The 25,659-nt window shown below is 37.4% G+C and overlaps 1 long non-coding RNA gene across 1 annotated transcript in view; it reads left to right on the plus strand.

The window, feature by feature from the left end:
* Nucleotides 1-979: 979 nt before the first annotated feature.
* Nucleotides 980-25,659, plus strand: part of LOC137075654 (uncharacterized) — a 45,653-nt gene continuing 20,973 nt past the window's right edge. The window contains exon 1 of the long non-coding RNA XR_010905076.1: nucleotides 980-1,101. This is a non-coding gene — a long non-coding RNA (uncharacterized lncRNA). The remainder of the gene's footprint in view (nucleotides 1,102-25,659) is intronic.

A 25,659-nucleotide genomic window follows, 5' to 3' on the forward strand; every position in this document is an offset into this window, starting at 1 on the left:
GTGCTAGAGCACACAAGGGCCTGAGTTATACACTTTCAAAAATGAAATTATAACCAAAAAAATCAAAAAGTGGGTGTTTGGGGCTAATTACAGCTCAGACGACATATACTTGCATGTCAATCACTTTTAGCAGTGGTTTATGTAACTTCAAAGGGCTTCCTGTAAAATGACACCAACATTTAGTTTTTAGACCATGCTTTTAGATTTGGGTAGGCCAAATCCAGAAGGAAATGGTGTGAAAAAGTTACTTTCTGTAAAACAAATGACAAAGTGGTGTATATCTCCAGAAAGTACTCCTCCACCGACTTGTACAATTGAAGTAGGGATATATACTTTATGATTTAACACCTGTACAGGGTCCGCAGAGTTTAAAGAGTTAGTTCACCCAAAAATGAAAATGTGATATCTGCTTACCCCCAGTGCATCTAAAATGTAGGTGTGTTTGTTTCTTCAGTAGAACACAAATGAAGATTTTTAACTCCAACCGTTGCTGTGTGCCAGTCATATAATCATGTGAATGGGTAAGGCTCTATAAGAGCAAAACATACAAACAAAAAAACATGCTTAGGCAACGTGCACAAAACCCTACTGAAGAAACAAAGACATCTACATGTTAGATGCCCTGGGGGTAACCAGATAAACATCACTCTCAATTTCATTTTTGGGTGAACTAACCCTTAAAGGTTTTTTTATGCTAATTGATAAATTATAAATAAATCTAATTAATATATTGTAATATATAAATATATATTGTAATAAATAAATTATACATTACATTATATATATTAAATTATTGTAAAAATTAAACAAACAAACTTGTACATATATAGGCCTATCAGATGTCGTGTTAACCTAATATTTTCCGTAGTTGATGAAACTTTTTTAACAGTGAAGGAAAATTGATAGACCTACTAACACTTGAGGGTGTACCTTGTAACTGTAATTCTCATCCTGTCCACTTGGTGGCGTGTGTGCTCTTGCCGACTATCAAGTTAATGGTCAACGAACAAAATGGCTTTCCTGAGTGACGAAGCTGTTTTATTGCCTTTCTGCCGTTGAAACAGCGATTAAACGACTACATGAGCCATGCTATGGATTTCGGTAAGTTGGACTGTTTTTTTCGACTTATTTTCTGATGTTCATTCATGTTTATTTCGTTCTGTAACTTAGTAAAGATGAAGAGAGGATCATGTTTTACAGTCTATGGTTGACACGCGCTCACTTAGGTTGCCAAACATTCAGTATCAGAATCATTCCCGCTTCATAGTTCACAGCGCGTGGCTCGCGCGGCAAATCACTTTTAGTACTTGCATTTTGATTTCGATAAATGATTTTGGGCGGATGCAAACAACTTGATTATTGTTGATGAGTCCAACATTCACCCATGCAAAAAAGCATGTAACGTTACTCGGTTTCCCTGAGGGAAGACGTGATTACAAAAGAGAAGTCGTCTTTCACTATTGTAAGTTAATGCAGTATAAAAATAACCTAGAGAAACAAACATTTTATATTAATACGCTAATATTGTAGTGTATTAAAACGTTTAATTGAAAAATAGATATTTTCATTTCTTCATACATGGTTGTAACAAAATTTAATTAAAAAATAGAAGTGCTATTGTTAAAAAAAAAAATACTGGCTGAAATTTCAAAGACGTTCAGTTATATGCTTTAAAATTGCATATGCTACTATGTATCTTCCTAGAAGAAGAAAAAATAACTTTCAAGTTTATCATTTTGAATAGATGATATTTAAATCAGCACTAGGTAACTTTTCAACCTTCATAATATATTTTTTTAAGACTCTTGTGATGATAAATCGACTTACAATAGGTTGAATGACACATCTGCCATAGCTTGATGGGGTCTGTATCGTTTTTAATCGTACTTTTAAACTTCGGGTTTCGGGTAGTAACCCGAGAACAAAAAGAACTACAAAATTCGACTGCTTTACGGCATACACGTCACTTTCACCAACACCCACACTTCCTTACATTCGGACGTGCGAGCCCAACTTTGTTCGTCGGATAATATAGTCATGTCCGAAGCAGCAGAGACAAATAAGAAAGAAAAGGTTTTGTTGGAGGAAAGCAATAAGAGGAAACGAAAAAGTGATGGGATTAAAGGCAGGACGAGGATCAACATGTGACCAGCGTTTGCTCGTCGGCGTGAGCTGAAGGAGGCGTGCCCGACCGATGCTGTCCTGCTTGTTACGGTGATTACCAACCACTCAAACATTGAACTGAAGTATCATATAGATTCTGTAAAACGGTAACCAATAGACTACTATAATAACGCTGGCTTGTAAACGTGAGCATCGTGATTATTTGGCGTTTGAAAAAAATAAAACCCATGAAATTATATTCATATGACATGCTGAAACATGCCACTGACTGTAACGTTACCTGGGATGAAGACATTTCACACGCGCCACCAGAAGAACTCTGAACTCCTCTTGCAGTGTTCAGGGGAACTGTTAGTGCTGCACCAACCCGCGGCACCCCTTTTATGAAGTTATTTGGCCCGCACCGCACCACTGTATATATTTTTACAACCCGCCCCGCACCCACGACCATTAAATAGACATACGGGGTCCCCGGTTTATGAGACGACCCACGCAACACTAGTTCAGGGCTATCAGGGTTGTCATGTCAACAAATGCACGCGCGATGGCATCCCCTGCTGTAGGATGACAGATCTTACGACAGTAGTTGAGGACATAATTTTTTCCAAACTGTAGGGGGACCCCTAGAGCAAAAGTAGCCAAGTGCTGCTTTAATGTAGCTACCTTGGTGTAGAAAGGAAATATTCAATAATTTGATCATGGAGCCACATTATATGGGACTGAAACATATAGGGCCTTTAAAATTAAGAGTACAAAAGAAAAGTTTATTAAGAATGAGAATATAGAAGGATATGGAGATATATTTAATTATACACAATATGGGAAAGATAGTATTGATGGCACATTTAGACAGGAATATTCAATTGTTATGACAGAAATAAAAAAGATGCATTTCTAGTTTCAGCATTATTTGTTGTTGGTGAGATCATAGATATGTATGATATGAGACCAGTATAGACCCTTTTACAGCCCAAGTGATCAAAGAGTTGCGCGCGCATTTTGGCAACGGAAGTGGTGTTGTTCCCTTAGTGGTTCTAACGTGTTAGCAACTCCGAAAGTTTATCAAAACGGTTTCCCAGCATCAAAATGTCTGGCTGTTGCGTTTTCGGTTGCAGTAATCGCTATTCCACCAATGGGCTTAAGTTTTATAGGATTCCGACAGGATCAAGGCCGTTTCAGAAGAACCGGCGGTACCTGTGGCTGCAGGCGATTAAATGCATTGATTAGAACGAGGACATAAAAATGCTTGCATAAAAAAAAATTCATTTGTAAAACATTTACTGCACTTGAAACTTAATGCTTTATAATAAACCTCCCATTGGCTGCCACTGGTGTGTATAATGTACCCCCTCCCCCAGTCTATCATATCAATAATCACAGTACTTATCAATTTCATTTGTAATGATTTTATTAATAGTTTAATTGCAAAATAACCATCTGAGAAATGTATGCAAGCAACATAGTTGCTATTAAAGTACTATAGCATTACAAAATTAAACTTTAAACAGAAGTGTGTCGACACATACGAATCAATAACAACATAAAATGTAAGGAAAAGGATAAATGTATGTCTGTGTGAAGAATAAGAATAAATGTAGAAAATTGTATTGGACATTCTGTACATGCCCACAGACAACGTATTCATAAGCATCCAGTGATTTATATGTTGTCTCGGGTGTATACGCTCGGTTTCTCAGATAAATACGTATATATCCGACCACTAAGTTATATCTGGCCATCTGCAAACGTCTTCTATCCACTCCACTAGTACATGGATCTGGTAGCCGAATACCATTTGATAAAGTCAACTTTTTAAAATAACTTTCTCGGCTTGTGTTGCTTAATCCGCTCTCGTAGCTTGACATGCTGCTGATTCTCACCACAGTTTGTTGCCAAAATGCGCATACGTTGCTACGTCATCATTGTATACAAACAGTAAAAGGGTCTATACCTCATTCGAACGCTTCAGGCACGTTGACGAGCTGCCATTTTAGAACGGTCAACACACGTCAACACTTCAGATGCTGTCAATCATCATTAGGAAAAAAAGAATACTGCGCCTGCGCAGCCTCTGTGAAACTCTGTAGAGCCTGGCGCGATTTAACTTCACGAAGAAACCTTTCTCAGGTGAGACGTTTGTGTTAGTTTAGAAATTATAATATTGGATCTATTCTACACAAAAACCATCACAACAGGCTTCATGGTTCTTGAATTTCAATTCCCAGTAGGCCTATTCAAGAACTGGAAAATGTATGTGAAAACAAACATTGACCCTTTGAAAGTGTTTAAATCAATCTAAATGTAAGAGTATTTAAAGAAGAGAAAACAACATATTTCTGCTGTTCTATAAGCATGCCCTTCTGTCAGCGAGTCTGTTGTCTATTTTTGCTGCGATGCTTGCGCTGAATTAAAGCCACGGTGCATAGTTCTTGATAAACTTGTCCTTTATTAACATGAAAGATAACCGATTTCAACATTAAATCATGTAGTGCAGTGTTCCGTGTGTTTCACAATCACCACATAACATCCAGCGCTGTGAAATAAATGGCCTAATAAAATACATGAAAAACACATCACTGCCAGAAGATTTTGCCCAAAATATTTGAAGGGTAATTTGATTGTTTAGTTTGCCTCATGTCCATTAGACAACACGGAGGGGCGGCTATCCTGGGACTTGCCACCTGGCGGCGATTGAGTCGCAGAGGCTTCAGTTTCTGAGAGGAGTACTGCAGGCTTGGATTCAACTTCTCAAATTAATTCCTATGAAAGTCAAGCTTCCAAAGGCATGAACTGAAAACATGAACATGCGCTGTGAATCTATGCCGCGAGGGCGGTCACGTTTACCTCAGCTCTCATCACGAGCTCATCCATGACTGTCAGTGTAATCTGACTCCTGCAGCGTTTGTGCTGTAGGGATGTGCGGTATATCGGTACTGGAAAAATACCGTTATATATTTTATTTAAAATGGTACGATATCATGATTTTGCGCATGGTATATGCTATTTTTTCCGAAGTTTTTGTAATTACTTTGCTTATAAAACTGATGAAGAACCATCAAACCATCTCATTTAGACATTTATTTTCTTTTTACACTGATCAATGCACATAAATAACATAAGATCAAATATCACAAAATCTTCAGCTTTCGTTTCAAACAATGACATTTAGAGCTCATAATAGTGTACTATTGCACTATAACATAAGACCATCAAACCATCTCATTTAGACATTTATTTTCTTTTTACACTGATCAATGCACATAAATAACATAAGATCAAATATCACAAAATCTTCAGCTTTCGTTTCAAACAATGACATTTAGAGCTCATAATAGTGTACTATTGCACTATTTACTTTTGCGTTAGAAACAACCGACTGTGTTTATGTGAACTCACTAAAGGCTGACATTTTTACATAATTCTGTGTTTTTGACTGTTTAAGGAAACTTAATTTGTAATGTGCGAGCTCTAAGTTACAGGCTTGTGTGTGTCGTTGTTACGAGCTCATATCTCCTGTAACTTATTACGAAATGCTATAAAATCGCTTGCATGTTCAAATGATTTCCGTTATCCATCCTGAGACGAATGTGAAATGTTGAATCGGATTATGCAGATTGCTTTAGTGTAGGTGTGATGTCTTTTGAAACCAGAAGCAATTTGCTAATTTTGAGAGATTTTTGCTGAAATTATTAGGGCTGTACTAGAATAATCGAATATTCGAATATTCGTTCGGTGAGGTGGCATTCGATTTTCAGTTTTGAGATTCGAATATTCTTTTTTTTTTTTTTCAACTCGTGACTTCCGTCGCGGACTCATTCTCACTCATGCTTGAAATAATAATAATACATTTAAAAAAACACCGCAACATGCTTTCAATAAAAGCATTGCACATTTTAAAGATTTAAATTAACAAAAAGTCAGAATAAGACAAAATAAATCCCTTATATAGAATAAAACTAATTGTAATAGATATTACATTTTGTGTCATTTTAAAAACAATTCATTTATTCTTATTCAACTGTTTATAACCATGCTACCGTGTTCTTACATTTATAAATCACTGTGCGTTACTAATTTAATTTCTGTTTTGGGATTAATTTGTTTTAAAGAAAGGTTTGTTATTAATACCTTATTAAAGTTCTTGCCCTCAACAGACTTTGTGTTTTGTATCACTGTCCGTTTTCGGAGCATAAACCTGCCCGTGTAATGCGTACCGGAAACTGTTCTATTTAAAAGATTATTAAATGTTTATTAATATTTAAAGAATGTGTGCCACCTGATCATATTGCACCAAATGCAACACTGCACTCCACTGGGTCTACCGCAACACATTTACGATGCCGAAGAGTGAAACGTGAAGTCGTGAAAGATGATACAAATGCAAACCGACACTATTATTATATATTTAGCCCCACCCACCGAAGCTTCGAATATTCGATATTGATTGCCACCTAAGCTTCGAAGCTCAAAAAACGGCATTCGAAACAGCCCTAGAAATTATTTCTCACAAGAAAGTTTTCAAATGACTGATTTGATGTGATAAGCTTTGCTGATTAATTTACTAATAAACATTTGTGGTAATTTCCCACTTTATAAACTCAAAACATAATTGTACCTGGGGGCATAATTGTACTCATTCGCATGCAATATACCCATACTATCATCAGACCGTGTGGTATCGATTTAATATCGGTACTTCGGTATTAGATTGTAGTACCGTAACAAAGCCAAAATTGTGGTATCGAGCCATCCCTATTGTGCTGTGACACTCCCTCAGCGGCTAAATCACATTATATTGAACAGACACGTTCAGTTTTTAATTGTAGTGTCTATTCTCTAACTGAACTGATTTTATGAAAATGAACGCGGTGGGAGAGTGATTCAGTAATCTAGTAGGGCAGCGAAGCATTCTGGGAATTGTTGTCTTTCATCCCCATGAGAAAAAAATACATTTTCTGTCTTTTCTCAGTCTAGAAAGCACCAAATTAAAAAATAATTTCACATTTCTACTACATTAATGACCCAGTTTAAATACAGATTCGTCTTTCCAGTGCTGAAGTACCCCTTTAATGCCGAATCATTATTGCATTTTGGTGATTTGTTTGTTGTTTTTTTGTTATTGGTCTTGCTCTTTTTCATCAGGCAATTAAAATTGGGTTAGGGATTTCGGTAACCAACCCTAATGATGTATTAAATGACACTTTTTTTTTTTCATATGAAACCATAAAATGCTCAAGATGGGACTCGCAGCAGCTCTAGAGATGACGATCATGCATTCATGTCAATGAGATGGCAGAGGCTGAAAACGCAGCTCAAGCTGAGTCGTAGCTTGGCGCCACGCACAGACTGCGAATTGCGGTGCCGGTGTGCATGCACTCATAAAAAACAATGCGTTCAATTTTAAGCGCAAATTTTAAGATGTGGCGTGGCATGGTGCTTCTCGTCCGGTGTGTGTTCTCCTGTGTTTGTGGTAAATGAAATTGCGTGTTTGAGCCATTCACTCACACTCGTTCTGCAGGGTTTTTTTGTGGTTAGTAGGGCTGCACAATTAATCGAAATCGAACCGCAATCGCGATTTGGATGATGTGCAATTATGAAAGCTTAAAGGCTGCGATTTTAATTACATAAATAAATAGTGTTAGCGAAGAGCGGCTCTGAGATCAGGAGTACACTTTGCTCCGTCTGAAAGACTGCGAGTTTGAGTCGCTTATAACGTGGGTTTGAAAAAGCAACATGAGTCAAACATCTTCACAAACTAGTGAAGCATTCATAAACCTGTTCAACAAAAGACAACGTTTAATAACATGTTTTACCTCACTTCATATCATCAGTCGAGTGTTTGTGAGTTAATGTGGCTTCTCATCACAGAGTTAGGCAGACAATGCATTATTTTATAGTATTCTACGTCAATCAGCACTGCATTATACTTTATTATTATGAAAATTCTCTAGATGGCTTGAAGAACTCAAATAAACCATATTTTGCTGCAGTCGTGTTTATTGTCGTCATGTTTCAGAAAAGCGTTTCTATCTTCTGTTTACAGCGTTAGCTTCACATAAGGGGTTTCCTGAAAATGAACGTCGTCATATCACTTCTCTGAGGCAAATGTGTCTTTTCCGTTCGAGGGCGCCCTCTGGCTTTCAGTATGAATTAAACGTTTGGGTAATAAATTATAAATAAGAAAAATAATACATAAGAAATTAAAAAACTTAACAAACTTAAAAAATAATAAATTTAAAGGACAATGCATGTTTTCAATCGATGTACAGGAGTTTTTTCCCTCACAGTCGATGCGCAAGAGGTTAATATTGCATATTAAAGACATAGACATTGAAATTATCGCAGATAAACCACATATTTAATTTTATATATATATATATATATATATATATATATATATATATATATATATATATACACACATATATATATATTCAATTATAAAAATGTTATTGTAATGGTAATTTCTTATTTTTTAAAAAATATTTTTAGCAGTAATAATCACAATAATTATTATTAGTCATATTAATAGGCCTATATAAACACAATGTTAATATGTATGTATACACACACTTAATTTGTGTAAATTAATAAAAATAATAATTGCATTTTAAATTGCAATCACAATTTTAACCAGAATAATCGCAATTATATATTTTCTCCAAATCGTGCAGCCCTAGTGGTTAGTTAGTCTAGAGCCCTGAACTTAGATAAACACGGAAGCAACTAAAGCAGCTGCCAGTAGGTACTGTATGTCCTCGGCACTACAGAAATGCAAGTATTACATTTTTAAAATTTTGTACCGACTTTGTAACGAAGTACCGGTGCCTTTGACATCCCTAATAGACCCTTTTACTGGTTGTATACAATGTAGCAACGTATGCGCGCGCATTTTGGCAACAAACTGTGGTGAGAATCAGCAGCATGTCAAGCTACGTGAGCGGATTAAGCAACACAAACCGAGAAAGTTATTTTAAAAAGTTGACTTTATCAAATGGTATTCGGCTACCAGATCCGTGTACTATAGTGGAGTGGATAGAAGACGTTAGCAGATGGCCAGATATACAGTGGTCGGATACGTATTTAGTTGAGAAACCGAGCGTGTAAGTTACACCCGAGACAAGCAAATCACTGGATGCTTATGAATACGTTGTCTGTGGGCATGTACAGAATGTCCAATACAATTTTCTACATTTATTCTTATTCTTCACACAGACATACATTTATCCTTTTCCTTACATTTTATGTTGTTATTGGTTCGTATGTGTCGACACTAGGGCTGCAGCTATCGATTCTTTTTGTAATCGATTAATCTACCACTTAATCGATCGATTAATCGGATAATAATTACTTTTTCTTTATTAAAGAGCAATAAGAGACAATAAGACGGGTATCTTAAAATTAACATCTAATTTGTTTTCTTTTTAGAAAAATTAAGTTTTATTGCTGAAATTGCATACATTAATAACTGTGAAACTAAACAATTTGAATGCATACAATTGCCATATTAAATAAAAATCTATTTCAAATTGCTTTAAAAAGGTAAACATAGTTCAATCTAAAACTAAACCTACAACCAATAAATCTAAATAGTAGTAATATAAATAAGAATAATGCCAATATAAATATAAATATTCTAAGGCCATCCTTAAAAATATTTTGGTTTGCAGTAACAGTAAACATTTTTTAAAAAAGGGTCGGTAGGTAGGTCAAATTTTTTTTTTTCAAATTTTAATGTAAAAAAAAAAGTACATTTTTGGTGATGGTGATTACGTAGGTATGAATTTAAACCGACTGGGTCTTCAAGCCGGGCCTTCAGGCGCATAGGCTAATTGCAGGCTATATAGACCACAAACAATTTGAAATATTTGTCAAAAACATGTTTATTGCATAAATTTCAGGTGCATTCATTAAGAAAAGGTTCCAACCACCGGTAGCTGTCATTTAGGCCATCCTTAAAAATATTCTTGTTTGCCGTAACCCGACCGACCCTGTCAATTTAGGGCCGACTCAAATTATTATTATTTTTCCCTCTTAGTCCGACCGACTTGCCGGTTGTAAATTTGCATTAAGACCGACTAATTTCTTTTTTTACTCTTCAAACAACTAATACAAAAGTAATAAAATAATATGAAATATATTTTAGTAAGTATTATAAATATATAAACTGCTTGGCTCTACAAACGAAGGCTGCATTCTTTCTTTTATAGAAAAACCTGTGACGTCATCTATGTTTACACTAAGGTTAACGGATGTCTATGCTATGGCCTGCACGTGCGTTCGTTTCGGCTCATACTCTCATTCACTGTAACGTTAGACTATTAAAGCCCTGTTGGAGATTTCGCCGCATTGTGTGACAGGAGTCAGTGCCATGGCATGGACACGTTACACACACCAGGCAAGTGCACTGCAGAGGGGAGGGCTTTGGGGGTTCGAGCCCGTGCCCTTTTTGAAAATTAATCAAAAGTGCCCCTCTCAACATTCATCATTACTATATTGTGGCCAATAAAACCGAATTTGAATTATAATTAATATAACAACGTGTACAAAACAGTAACAAATGGCGGAAAAGCCATATTTATCTTGTCTCTGTCAGTCTGAAATATCGTTGTCATAACGCGTTGCTATGGGTAGCGTGTGTTTTGCTCGACTACGCGCAGCGCGTGGTGGGAGCGGTGGCACCCACTGGTTGTAACTTGAAAAATAATGCTTTATGTATGGTTCTGTCGATGGATACACGTGCTGGCTCCTCAGTGATAGGCTACACTACAACAGCGATAATAAAAGAAAAACGTGGGCAAAACGGTCTATTAGGGCTGGGCGATATGGCCAAAATTTCATATCCTGATATAGCTCATTTGATATCCCGATAACGATATACATAACGATATAGCAACCTTTCTATTAATTCAGTTTATGAATAGTCTATACAAAATTGCAATGTGGAAATGCAGTTTGAAATGATATACAAAACAAATAAAGGTAGTATGGACTACATTTTTATTTTATTTAGAACCTTTACTAACCTAGCAAGACTGTTAGTAAAGTTAACACCTGCCTAGGGATGTTTACCGATGAACGTTTGACCGATGGTTGACCGTATCAACGTTAACCGATCAAAGTTGTCGGTTAAAATAAATAAAAAAGTGATCTCTAAATTAGGCTATTATAGACAGTGGACTAAACGCTACTACAGTTGGCCGTCTCATTCCAAAATCTTTTTGTGTGATTGAACATATCCCTCGCACTCAATTTTTCATAACTCGCCTGTTTGTACTTAATAAACCAATAAAAACATTTGGCGCGAGGTCACAGCGTTTGGGTTTGCGCGCTCACAAGGTTTGCAAAAAGTAAACACTCGAGGTTAGAGCCAGAGCAGACGACAGTATGAAGCGTGCATTTCGCTTAAGATGGGCTTACATTTGGAAATATATTACATCTTCATTTCAGTGGTAACACATAAGGTGTTGATCGTCTTTCTTTATTATTGTTAGCAGTAACGTTACCTCAAACTAAAGCGGCGTCTCTTCGGAGCTGTCATTTTCTTAAATGAGCCGCGGCAATGATTCAAATGAGCTTCTAAGGCTGGACAAACGCCTTTATTTTCAACGCGATCACCTTGTACCCAAACCATTTCGAAACTAAGGAAGGAGCCATTTGTCCTCTGATTACAAACAAGCTCCTCTGCGGCGCGTTTGCGGGACTCGTGTTTCGCGCTGTGGGGGATTTTAAAAAAGTGACGTGAGTGGAAGGGAGGCTGCAGCGTGTGTGTGTGTGTGAGTGAGAGAGCGAGAGAGAGACAGAGGGAGCGCGTTTATGTATTGCATGGGGCATGCCGTGGCGTGAGGTGCATCTTGACGTAAAATTCTGCCATAAACGCCTTATCGTGGCGTAAGCGATAGAGCCTTATATAAAACGATAGACATTTTCTATCGTCCAGACGATATATTTCGTCATATCGCCCAGCCCTACGGTCTATCTTTGTAAACTATGTTCAATGCATGCGAGTGCTGCCTTATGACCAGTCATTTTCGCCATCATCACCCATGGGTATATTATACACATGCAGTATCACCCATGCAGTATATTCGCCAGAAGACGCGAATGAGAACTCTGCAGTGTGAGAAGCTGTCCAAAAAGCGGTACAAATATTGAGTTATTTTAAGTCTTGCGCTTGAACGGACAAACTCACACAAAAAGTATATCAACATGTCGATCTTGATGAGTATCCAAGCAGACATAGTCTGATGCCTTAAGTGAACTGTATACAGTCGAGAACGACGAGCATATCCCTGTATAAGGTCTTAAAGGGGCAGTAGCCTTTACTGCTGTCTGTCAAACAAAAGATGAGGACATCACTCACTGCTCTTGATTGAATAGCTTTTGTAATTTTAAAAGGGATTGATCTTTAATTTAAACAGTTACATGTGCAGTTATTTTACATTTGATTTATTTATTCAATTGCTCTACCTAAAAACTAATGTTAGACCTACCTGAAAAAATCTGAAAAGCATTGTTTATTTTATTAGTATCTTTGCTCAATAGTATTTATTTGTGCTGCTGCTTGTATTTAAGTTTTTTGTTCTTATTTTCTTTATTTTTATTTGACAGTAGTTCTTTCTTTCCCTGAGCATGGCAAATAACAATAATTAATTAAATTGTTATAGCGCTTTTCTAGACACCCGAAGCGCTTTACATATAGAAGGGGGGAATCTCCTCGGACACCACCACCAAATACCAAACCGTACTGTAACCGTGAACCTAAAACCGTGATACAAACCGAGCCGTGAGCAATTACACCCCAAGTGTAACATATGTATGGGGGTGTCACAAAATTAGAAAATTTTCAAAAGGTGCCATGACTGAAAAAAGGTTGGTAAACACTGATTTAGTGAATGGCTGTGGCTCGACAGCAGGAAAAACAATCCAAACAATAACGATTTTTTAACCCTTTTCATTCATAATGTTAATCAAATCTATTATTCTAAATGTAGGCTGCCAAGAAGGAGGAAAGAGGGGCAGTGTCTCTTTAAAAAAACTGAGAGACAATACATATTACAAAAATTTAACGTCTGAAAAAAATGGTCTGCCATTGTCTGTGATGTTTGTTTGCTGTAATATTTACCAGTAAAGAGTAGGGTATAGCTACTTAATTAATTTAATTCATAAAAAAAAAAATCTTTTTAATATTCAAATACACTAGTCTATATCACCAGATGCGTTGGTTTAGCAACAAGTGCAAGCCACTTCAGAGACACAGAGAGTTGCGTGTTCTGAGTTAACCCAATCGAGCGTAAAAATACGAATACATATACATATCATATACAATACATATCACTGGAAAATACTAAAATGGGAAGATAGCGGGAAAAGAGCTAAAATACGTGAGAAACCCAGGAAAAAAGGGAGGGTTGACAGCTTTGAGTCAATGACAGCTAGCGGTGGTAGGAACCTTTTCTTAATGAATGCACCTGAAATTTATGCAATAAACATGTTTTTGACAAATATTTCAATTTGTTTGTGGTCTATATAGCCCGCAATTAGCCTATGAGCCCGAAGGCATTTTTTTTTACTGTTACTGCAAACCAAAATATTTTTAAGGATGGCCTTACTCATAGCTGTCAACCCTCCCTTTTTTCCGGGTTTCTCACGTAATTTAGCTCTTTTCCCGCTATCTTCCCGTTTTAGTATTTTCCAGTGATATGTATTGTATATGATTTGTATATGTATTCGTATTTTTACGCTTGATTGTGTTAACTCAGAAAACGCAACTATCTGTGTCTCTGAAGTGGCTTGCACTTGTTGCTAAACCAACGTATATGGTAATATAAACTAGTGTATTTGAATATTAAAAAGATTTTTTTTAATTTATAATTAAGCAGCTATAACCTACTCTTTACTGGTAAATATTACAGTAAACAAACATCACAGACAATGGCAGAGCATTTTTTTCAGACGTTATTTTATTTTTGTAATATTATGTATTGTCTCTGTTTTTTTGAAGAGACACTGCCCCTCTTTCCTCCTTCTTGACAGCCTACATTTAGAATAATAGCTTTGATTAACAATGATGAAAAAGGTTTAAAAATCGCGATTGTTTGGATTGTTTTTCCTGCCGTCGATCCACAGCCATTCACTAAATCGGTGTTTCCCAACCTTTTTTCAGTCAAAGATCAATCCTTTTTAAAATTACAAAAGCTATTCAATCAAGAGCAGTCCTCATCTTTTGTTTGACAGACAGCAGTAAAGGCTACTGCCCCTTTAAGACCTTATACAGGGATATGCTCGTCTTTCTCGACTGTATACAGTTCACTTAAGGCATCAGACTATGTCTGCTTGGATACTCATCAAGATCGAAATGTTGACATACTTTTTGTGTGAGTTTGTCCGTTGAAGCGCAAGACTTGAAGAACTCAATATTTGCGCGCTGTGAGACGTGCGTGCGCTTTTGTACCAGCGCAGAGAGACAGCTTCTCACACTGCAGAGTTCTCATTCGCGTCTTCTGGCGAAGGTTACTGGGTGATGACGGCGAAATGACTGGTATACGGCAGCACTCGCATGCATTGAACATAGTTTACAAAGATAGACCGTTTTGCCCACGTTTTTCTTTTATTATCGCTGTTGTAGTGTAGCCTGTCTCTGATGGAGCCAGCACGTGTATCCATCGACAGAACTTTACATAAAGCATTAATTTTCAAGTTACAACCAGTGGGTGCCACCGCTCCCACCACGCGCTGCGGTCGAGCAAAACACACGCTACCCATAGCAACGCGTTATGACAACGACATTTCAGACTGACAGAGACAAGATAAACGGCTTTTCCGCCATTTGTTACTGTTTTGTACACATTGTTATATTAATTATAATTCAAATTCGGGTTTATTGGACACAATATAGTAATGATGAATGTTGAGAGGGGCACTTTTGATTAATTTTCAAAAAGGGCAAGGGTTCAAACCCCCAAAGCCCTCCCCTCTGCAGTGCACTTGCCTGGTGTGTGTAACGTGTCCATGCCATGGCACTGACTCCTGTCACACAATGCGGCGAAATCTCCAACAGGGCTTTAATAGTCTAACGTTACAGTGAATGAGAGTATGAGCCGAAACGAACGCACGTGCAGGCCATAGCATAGACATCCGTTAACCTTAGTGTAAACATAGATGACGTCACGGGTTTTTCTATAAAATAAAGAACGTAGCCTTTGTATGTAGACCCAGGCAATTTATATATTTATAATACTTACTAAAATATATTCATATTATTTTATTACTTTTCTATTAGATGTTTGAAGAGTAAAAAAAGAAATTGGTCGGTCTTAATGCAAATTTACAACCGGCAAGTCGGTCGGACTAAAAGGAAAAAAAAAAAAAAATTTGAGTCGGCCCTAAATTGACAGGGTCGGTCGGGTTACGGCAAACAAGAATATTTTTAAGGATGGCCTAATATTCTAATATTCTATAAATAATATAAATAACTAAACATTGTATTTATGTTGTGCAACTTAACTTTCATGTTTCAGCTTCAGGCATGACATAAGCATTTACTGTCTTATTTACTCCTTCACTGAAGCAAAACAAATTGGACAGGTTAACTTGGAACAAGAGATGTGCGGATCAGCTCTATCGTCACCGAATCAGCTGTTAGAAGCAAACCATCCACCCGCACCCGGTAGTCACAACTTCAAATCCTCCGTGTTAAGCGCGATGCTATCGTCACATATTAGCTACACTGAAGAAGGTTGCTAAACAAAACAAAAAAACCTATTTGGCAAAATTACATTTACATAAACCAGGGTCGACAACCTATACATCACACGGAGGAATAACCGCTAGAACGTGATCAAACGCGAGATATGTTTAATTCAGTTAAAGTGCATCACACATGCTGGTCTTTTGAGCTAATCATTCATCATTGTAACACAGCTTGTTTTAAGTTAGTAGCTATAAATATGATTAAAGTGTGATTAAATTACACAAATCAATGAAAGCACGCAGCTCTGAGCTCTGAAAGCACAAGCGCTGCTCATCACAAACGCGCGCGCGTTACAGCTTGTTGATGTTTGTTGCGCCTAGTATTGAGAACATCTAATGATGCATTTCGAAGATATTATCAAGTAGGATATATAAAGTCTCATTAAAGATTTCACACACATCACAATGACGGTGATCCATGTGCAAAGCTGCAAACTCCATCGAGTTCATGTGTTTGGAGTTGCTCGTATCTCCTCAGCTGACGCATGTACTGCCGCAAATGAAACTTAAATGTTCAGCGTCGCATCCTGAAGCTCAACACACAGTTGTCTTCATTTAAAAACAGCGATATTAAATGATATTACCAGTGCTGATGCCCGCCCGCTCTCTCCCTCTCTCGCATTGCGGTCTTTGATCTCGACATGAGCTGAAAACGAAAGTTAAAGAACGACACGCATTCATTGCATTTTAGCGTGATATGAGAGTTCCGCGTCTTTATTAAAATCAACATATTAAAGATTTCTCTCATCCACCTGCAATATTTGGGATGTTTATATGCACCTGAACCGCGGATATAACCGCAATCCGCTCATACTCCGAGTCCTTACACAAAAAATTTCTTTCTGCAATATGTGTGTGTAGTTAAATGGACTAAGCGAAGCATCGAGGCAGATGATTTTGCCTCGAGAATTTTTTTGATTCGATTAACTCGAGTTACTCGATGAATCGTTTCAGCCCTAGTCCTGTTTAAAGTTTAATTTTGTAATGCTATAGTACTTTAATAGCAACTATGTTGCTTGCATACATTTCTCAGATGGTTATTTTGCAATTAAACTATTAATAAAATCATTACAAATGAAATTGATAAGTACTGTGATTATTGATATGATAGTCTGGGGTACATTATACACACCAGTGGCAGCCAATGGGAGGTTTATTATAAAGCATTACGTTTCAAGTGCAGTAAATGTTTTACAAATGAATTTTTTTTTATGCGAGCATTTTTTATGTCCTCGTTCTAATCAATGCATTTAATCGCCTGCAGCCACAGGTACCGCCGGTTCTTCTGAAACGACCGTGATCCTGTCGGAATCCTATAAAACTTAAGCCCATTGGTGGAATAGCGATTACTGCAACCGAAAACGCAACAGCCAGACATTTTGATGCTGGGAAACCGTTTTGATAATTTTTCGGAGTTGCTAACACGTTAGAATCACTAGGGAACAACACCACTTCCGTTGCCAAAATGCGCACGCAACTCTTTGATCACGTGGGCTGTAAAAGGGTCTATACATATAATGTAATGCAGTTCCCATTCTAAATGACCTTGAATCTTTTAGCATTTTCAAAGTAGCTTCCCCAACACTTGTACTCGTCTAGAATAAATCCCGCTGGAGATCTCAAAAGGTGTGGCATGTGTTCTCCAAGGCTGGCATCAAGGCTGGATAATACTTTGACCCAATAGAAGGTCTCAACTCCTTTAACACACACACACACACACACACACACACACACACACACACACACACACACACACACACACACACACACACACACACACACACACACACACACTGTAATAAACACATTCTGTACAGTGTCTTACTAGGAAACACACATCAATGCTGGACATGCTGTCAGAGGCAAAAACATTATTACGATGTGTTACTGAGGAATTTTACCTCTTTAATTTATGGAGGGAAAAGAGAGAGAGGAAACATCCCAAAGGCTGAAAAATGCTGGCCGGACACGCATGTGCAGCTTAGCAATAACATCCTGAAGCGTGTATTTTTAGTAGGCAAGCTCTGGCTCTTGCTGCCTCCATTGGGTGCTGGCAGGGACAGATCGTGGTCCATGGGTACACATCTTTCAAGGCCATGCGCCCCACAGCATCCCTAGTGGCAGACCATTCTCCTACTTAAAAAAAAAATCATTGTAGATATACAAACTTTTAGGGGTGCAGAAGCCTGTCTCTTAGGCATCTTTGTTCTTTATCTATCACTAAAAGATTCATAGTAGTACCTTAAGGGTAAAAACGTACACTCTTTTAGGGGTTAAAGGGTACAAAGTTGTCCCTTTAAGTACTTTACCCCTACTTTTTTTTTTTTTTGGCAAACAATTTTCGGATTTGTAAAAAAATGTAAAACGGCACAGCAAAAATGCCGCCTTGTCCATTTAAAATATCCGAAAGTATTTAAAACCAGATAAACTAAAGAGGCTACTACACTGAAAATGTGGTTCCTAGTAAATGTTACAATGACAAAGAAACTGCAAATAACTCGCTCAATTAAATGTGAAAATTTTAAATTGAAAAACTGAAATAGTATTTTCTTGTAAAACATACTCTAATAATTTTGTTTTATTTACAGCTTTGAAAAAATTTAATTTAAAAATTTAAACAATTAATATTTAATTGTGTTTGTGTCTTACGCACTGGCAGATTTTTCCACTTTCCATTCCAAAAAAAGTTTAAACATAAGTGCAGTAAGACAGAATAGGCTAAACTTAGTATACAAGGAGACGCGTTTAACTGTATACTTACATTTTTTTCACTTTTTTTTTTCCTATTCGCTATTATTTTGAAACCACGTCCCAGAGTGGATTAATCTAAAAACAGCACCTTTGCATTTTCATGTATACAGCCAATCTGTACATTTTGTGAAACAATGATGTCATCATGTTGACCCCAAGTGGCAACCTCCCCCAGTTTCTCTTGAAGCCAATATGGAAGTGACTTAAACTGCAATTCATTAGGGGTGGGAATCTTAAGGCACTTAATGATCCGATCCAGATCCGATTCCCAAAACGATTCTTAACATGTTTTTTTGGTAACTAATTATCCTGCTTAGCAAATACATTAACTTTACATTTTAATCAAAATTGGAGTTACAATGCTTTTTGTTTATAGTATCTGTTTGGCAGTATTGCCATATTTAAAATGATTATGAAGATTTCTTTCAATATTTTTATTTTATTAACAAAGTTATATTCAGGATTAACAAGCTCTGAATGAAACATGGTAAGCCATACAATTGCAAAGAACAATCATTAAGAATAAACAGTTCTGAATTTACAATCAAGTGTGACTATTTTTCAGTTTCTTTAGTCTTTAAAACAAAAAAGTTTCCTTTTAAGTCAAGTCAAATTTTAATTATATAGCACATTTAAAAGCAATAGTTATGTCAGGTAAGCAGGTCGTGTTTTGTCCATTTTATCTTCAAATTCACCCTTCACCGCGAGTTTGATTGACAGGTGATCTGACCAATCACATCGCTGAATCTGCCGGTTTGTCCAACAAAGCTGTCAGGAGAGCTTGAGCTTGAAAACGGTGTGTACAGATGTCTTTCCGCGATTGCAACAACATTTCTTTTAGTGTTCATTCTTGTTTATTTTATGCTTATCAATGAACTAGAAGGAAAAGATGATCGGTTCACGAGCAGCTTTAACTGAGGCGCTAGTGATCACGACACATTAAAGAGCCACACAAAACGCTATGTGTGGTTACATTTCTTTAAAAAAGACAACATTTTAAAGTTGAGACATTGTTTCATATCAAAAGTAACTTGCTCTGTCCTGTCTGTCGGCGTGTTGTCAGTATCCTCTTTGCTTCGCAATGTTTTTTCTCATACACGTGAGAGAACGTGAATGTGGCGTGAGAGGCCCATGGCGTGTCCGACATAGCAACAATAACTAAAAGGGTTGGGCTTTGCGAACGGTCAGCATACGAACGTTTGTCTATCAACATGTTTTTCTGTTTGGCCAGTGACAACGCGCTTACAGTGGTGAAGTGGCATTTTGAACTGAACACAGAATCGATTCTGAATTTTTGAGAATCGATTCTAAATCAATAGATAAAGAATTGTGATGCATCAACCTTTTCTCGCATCCCTACAATTCATCGACTGGCTGCTAGAGACAGGCTCCAGAAGGGAGCAGAATCTCATTGAGCTCCATATTAAAATGCCCAACTTTACAGTAGAAAAAAAACATGTTTACAACCTGGTACAAATTGGGGTTTTGCTCTATACAGCTAATTTTGCCCTTCATGACTACTGTGAGGGGAGTGATTTAAAAAAAAAATGTATTATAAGTTATTTGTTTACATTATATAAAAGCCTTACATTTGTGCATAATTAAGGGTGTGGCCACTTTGAGTGACAAGTGGATAGCCGTTTGTCTGCTGTCTATTAGTCATCACTCCACCTCAGCTCCAGCCACGTCCCACCTCTTTGCCCATTTTTTTAGTTATCTGGGAATGATGTGCGGCCAAGATGGCTACAGCTGACTTTGAGGCTTCAGAACTGCTCTTCAGAATCTCCTATGGGCGACGTCATGGACACTACGTCCATATTTATTCTAGACGTCTATGGTCGATCCTAGTCAGACACCGCAAGCGCATACACATGCTCCAAGTTGTCTTCTCCGTTTTTAGTGTATCCCTGTGGTAGAATCACAGCGCCACATACTGGTCTGGCATGTATACTACATCATTTTGAGTCGGTTTCAATAGTTTCGTGTGTATGCAGATATTTCTTGAGTGTAGTTTTTTTTTAAAGCAAAAGTGTTTTGCTTTTTTTGAACTAGGGGAAAAAAGATTGGGTAGGGAGAGCTCTGGCTTTGTGTGGAAATGGTCTTAAATTCAAGATGCAAACTTGTGGTTCTTGTTGAGTAGTTCTTGTTTTAAAGGGTTAGTTCATCCTCATTTAGTCACCCTTAAGTTCCAAACCTGTAGCCATTGACTTCCATATATGGAAGTCAATGTCAACTGTCTGGTCGACCTTTTCTTTACAAAAAGAGTACATTCTTTTAGGGCGTAGTTTAAGTAGGTGAATTGGGATGCTGCACTGGTCTTCAGCTTCCTTTGGCAGTTTTGGAGGCACAGGCCTGGTCCATAATCCAGCCTTTGAAAAAGCGGGAGATAGTTTGAGTCAAGAGTACATTTATTGTCTCAGCAAGAAACATAATTACATGGACAAACAAATGAGTTCACCATAAACTGAGCCTCACTAGTGCCAGCTTACCTACCCACACACGAGCTGATGTCCAAAGTGCGTAAAAACTCACCTAGGCCTTTTACAAATCACTCAGCAGCTCTTTTCTTCAGACTCGAGTATGATTTCAGGTCAGCTCCTTTGAGAGCGCCATCCAATCCTCGGTATGAAAGGGCGTCTCCCTCCCAAAGCTGCCATTCGATGTGTGATGCAAGGACAAGAAGCTTTGCCAGGCTATAGGACACCTGTTCTCGGAAAAGATTACTTTGCTCAGCAACCAGACGAAATATTGATTTTCAGATTTTCCTCCCTAGTGCACAAAAGCCCACTCGGATTAGAGGGTTATCCCCTACTCGGCCTCAAATGGACTGTCTAATTCCTCCCATCTTGTCATTTGGACCCCCTGCCGAGAGCTGTTTCCAAAATCACAATGACATTTGCAGGGGGAAAAATCGGCCCACACACGCTTCAAACGTTGTGTTGTACTTTTCCATTGGCCGTAACGTCAAACAGAAATGTTTTCCTGGAGCGATACGGTGTGTATAAACGGTGGGACTAAACTGGCTCCATTGTTTGGGTGTCGGGGGCGGACAGCTCTTCGAGTCACACATCAGTGAGATCGCCAAAGCGAGACTTGCACTAACAGAGAGTGTCTGAAATTCTTCTAGGGCCTTATCTGCCTTGCTACCAGCATCAATAATACAGTGTTACTCTGTGAAGGACAGATAAGCCTGCATCTCCCCGTTTACACCCAGAGACACTTGTGCATCTCGTTTTAGGAAGGGTCAACACTGACATCAAATGGAGAGATGCTGTAATTGCAGAATCTTAACATGATTCGGCCTCCTTGTGGTCTGCTTTCATTTTAGCAGAGATAAAGACATCCACTGGTGTACTTTGGTCTTGACAATCGGTAGGGACTGTGCTTTAACTATTAATGATGAAACCTTAGTGCATGCCTGTCTGAAAACATACCCTGCCTACCCCTAATCCTTACCCTGACCATGATCTCTAAAATCAGAGGGAAATGATTGCTGAATAACCCTGGTTCTAGGCCTAACCTTGATATAAATGTGTCCCTCAACTTTGATTGGAATGTTGCTCCAGGATCAACAAAGATCCAGGAACATGTTGAAATTGGTGAAGTCATGTTCACTGTTTTCACATCAACCAGATACATTGTAGGCATACACTTATTTCCTATAAGGGCTGCACTGTAAAAGGTAGCTATAAGCAAGAATGATAAGTATAAACCTTTTTTACTAAATCAGTTCTCAGCCAAGTGGGTTTTTTTGCAGAGACCGCTAGGCCTTTAAATACTAGTGCATTTAATGGGATGCACAATGTAATGTAGCCGTATGACACCAATAGCACATAACCATTTTAACTTCTGAATAATGATTTAATGTAATTTGTGTGCCTAACTCCATTCATGAGAGTGGCATATTTAATCTAAATGAATTAACACTCTTAAAAATAAAGGTTCCAAAATGGGAGTTTTCGTAGCAATGAAAACAACCACACTGTAAAAAATATGATCAATAAGTTGGCAACATGTTTTTACATTGCTTTAACTCAAAATAAGTTAAGCAATATTCAAAAGAATATATAAGTTATACAAGATTGAATTCAAGTTAGTTCAGTGTTATTTAAGTTGTAATGACTTAAACAATCCAAGTTGACTGAACTAATTTTCTTTTTGTTACAGTGCACATTTGGTTCCCCAAAGAACCCCCTTTTTTTTTACAGCTGCGGTCCGTAAGTTTTGCCTCTTTGTCGCCATTTCTGTTTGAAACCTGCAATTGCAGTTGTTTGCAGAATTATCTTTATTTGGCGATTAAATCTAAGAATTGCTTAGCTCATATCACATCAAACCATGCAAATTATTATTGTTATACTTTGTTTTTAAATTGTTAATGTTACATCAGCATTGCATGACTGTGTGTTTAGTGTGTACTACCATTACATGTAGATTTCAATTTCTATATAGTCTAATTTTATACTTTTGACTACGGGGGAATCTCCAGTTGTCACTAAAGATTGTCATTTGGACCTTTCTGGATTACAATCCACCATCAAAATGATATGTTTAATTATCCCAGCTGCTGTGAGAACCACCACCTGCAGCATCCTCACATCCGATAAAGCCTACTAGCCAACAGCGGCAAGCTCATATTTCCTATTCACCAATTCACCAGTACCACTCAAATTATGAACTACATTTTATTAATCTAAAGAACCCTTTTCCACTATAAAGACTCCAATGAAGAACCTTTATTTTTTAAAAGTAATTGAAAACAATATGTTTGCATCACTTCAGTCCCTCTTATGTTTATAAATTCCAATATTTTTATTTGGTTGCGCAAATGTATGAATTAAATTATGAAAAACAGAGGATTGGAGATGCCTTTTCTTGGCATTCGAATGCAATTTTTTCAGTGCTTTAAAAAAAATTGTGGGAACAAAACTGACTTTGGCAAAAAGTGGAGGGGACATGTCCAACCCGCAAATTACGCCTATGTAGACATCATGTTCTTGCCTTTAAGAACTAGTTAAACTGATTCCCTGAGACTGGTATATAGGCAGGACAAGATGATGCTAACCAATAACAGACACACAGTCTTAGGTCACCTCGAAGGGCTTTGTCTAACCGATCAGTGGAAACTCTGAGTAATGCTATAAGAGCTATTGTTTTGCTCCATAATCCACTAGGGCTTCGAGTGACACTCCCAAAACAATGGGCCAACGTTTTTTGTAACCTTTTAGCAATGTGAATATGTAGGAGTGACCCAACTTGGAACTTGGAGTTGATGAGAAAAGGGCTTTCTGCTTACTGATCCGCTACATATCTCCATAACTCCCATATGACATCACCACCTTCTTCTCTCTCATGGAGAGATGCAATTAGTGAGAGCGAGAGAAATGCACCTCAGAAATGCAAATCAACACATGCGTGTCTCCTCTATTGGCTCTGTAGTCTGCCACGAAACCATCTGTTCTCTGGGATGATCTAAGTGTGCATCATGCTGCCGATGTTCACAGTGTTTACAGCCAGCTCCAAAAGTCAGCATTTTTCTAATAAATTAGGATTTATTGAATCTGTTTTTAATAAAGATGTTTTGGTTTCAATTGATTTTGATGTTGACTATAAGTAACGTTGCACCGACATGTCTACTAACTCTGACTTGAGTCTTTCTAGAGTATTGGTAGACTAGAAGGGTTTGGGTTAGATTTGAGTTGAGTTGAAATGTAATTGCAAAGTTTTGTTTAATCAGTAGTAGAGGTCGACCGATAGTGGATTTTACCAATAGCGATAGCTAGGTTGGGCCACTCTTGCCGATAACCGATTAATCGACTGATAGTTTTAAAAAAGATATTAGATTATAATAATAATAATAGTAATAATAATTTAAAAAAACACACAAAACAGTTCTGAACTTTATTACAAGAAATAAAAAAACAGTACTGAACCATGAAAAAGTTCTAAATTGCAGATGTTATGAATATATTAAAATGATATAGTTCTAACAGGGAAAAAAATCTACTGAAAATAACTAAAGCATTAAAATATTACAAATAAATGTTTCTTTAGCTATAACCTAGAAACATGTAAGTGAATGTCAGGTAACAGACTGCAAGTCCCATTTGTTAACAATGATTTATTAGCTTATTTAGCTAGCTTACATGAATATGCAATATACATTTTACACCGTGTAATAATAGTTGAGCAATACAATTGTATCTTAATCATTCATGTTAGTTCATAGTGTATAAAAAATTGTAACAGATAAAATAATAAAATAACAATGAATAATACTTCTACAGCATTTATTAACCTTACTTAATGTTACAAATGGAATATTGGATATAATGTATTACTGTATTATATTAAGTGTTATTTCATATAAATCCCAACAGTTTGCTTTTTTAGAGCACTTGACGGTTTTCTGATCAAAATAACAAAATATGTATTGAAATCGAATGCGTTTCTGATGTGTTTATATTTCTGTTAGAAACAGTTTGGTTTCTTACATCACCTAGTTTAAGTTGTTACATCGCTTTAACTGCTTGAGGTAAATGTTACTGCTAATGTTAGCGTCCTCTCAGCCTCGACGACAAAGTAAAGTACATACATACTGCTGTTCTTTCACTGCTAAAGCATCTAGTCACCAAAAAAATACTTTATAATGATTTGGTAACATGTACTGAAGTGTTCTGTATTCATACCGTTTTCCTTTCGGTGTTTTAAACGCGTGTCGGATGTGTCGGCGCGCTCTGTGCAGTGTGTGCTGTGAAGTGCGCAGCCTCACGGGTCCTCACGTGTTAATGTAAACAGTGATAGTTTTTTATTTGGCCTCTAGAGGCCGCTCTCGTGCTATATAATGCCAGCAGACCCTTCTCAGAGCTCTCGTAGGCTACTGTGTAAAGACAGCACCCTTCTCAGCCGCTCCCGCAATGGACGCAAACCGGAAAAACTTTCAGTATTGATTTTTGATGATAACCAATTGTTCCACCAATCAGCTATCGGTGCCCATTAATCGGCAAATCCGATGAATCGGTCGACCTCTAATCG

This window comes from Pseudorasbora parva, chromosome 5 (genome assembly GCF_024679245.1).
Source record: "Pseudorasbora parva isolate DD20220531a chromosome 5, ASM2467924v1, whole genome shotgun sequence".
Taxonomy (NCBI): Eukaryota; Metazoa; Chordata; class Actinopteri; order Cypriniformes; family Gobionidae; genus Pseudorasbora; species Pseudorasbora parva.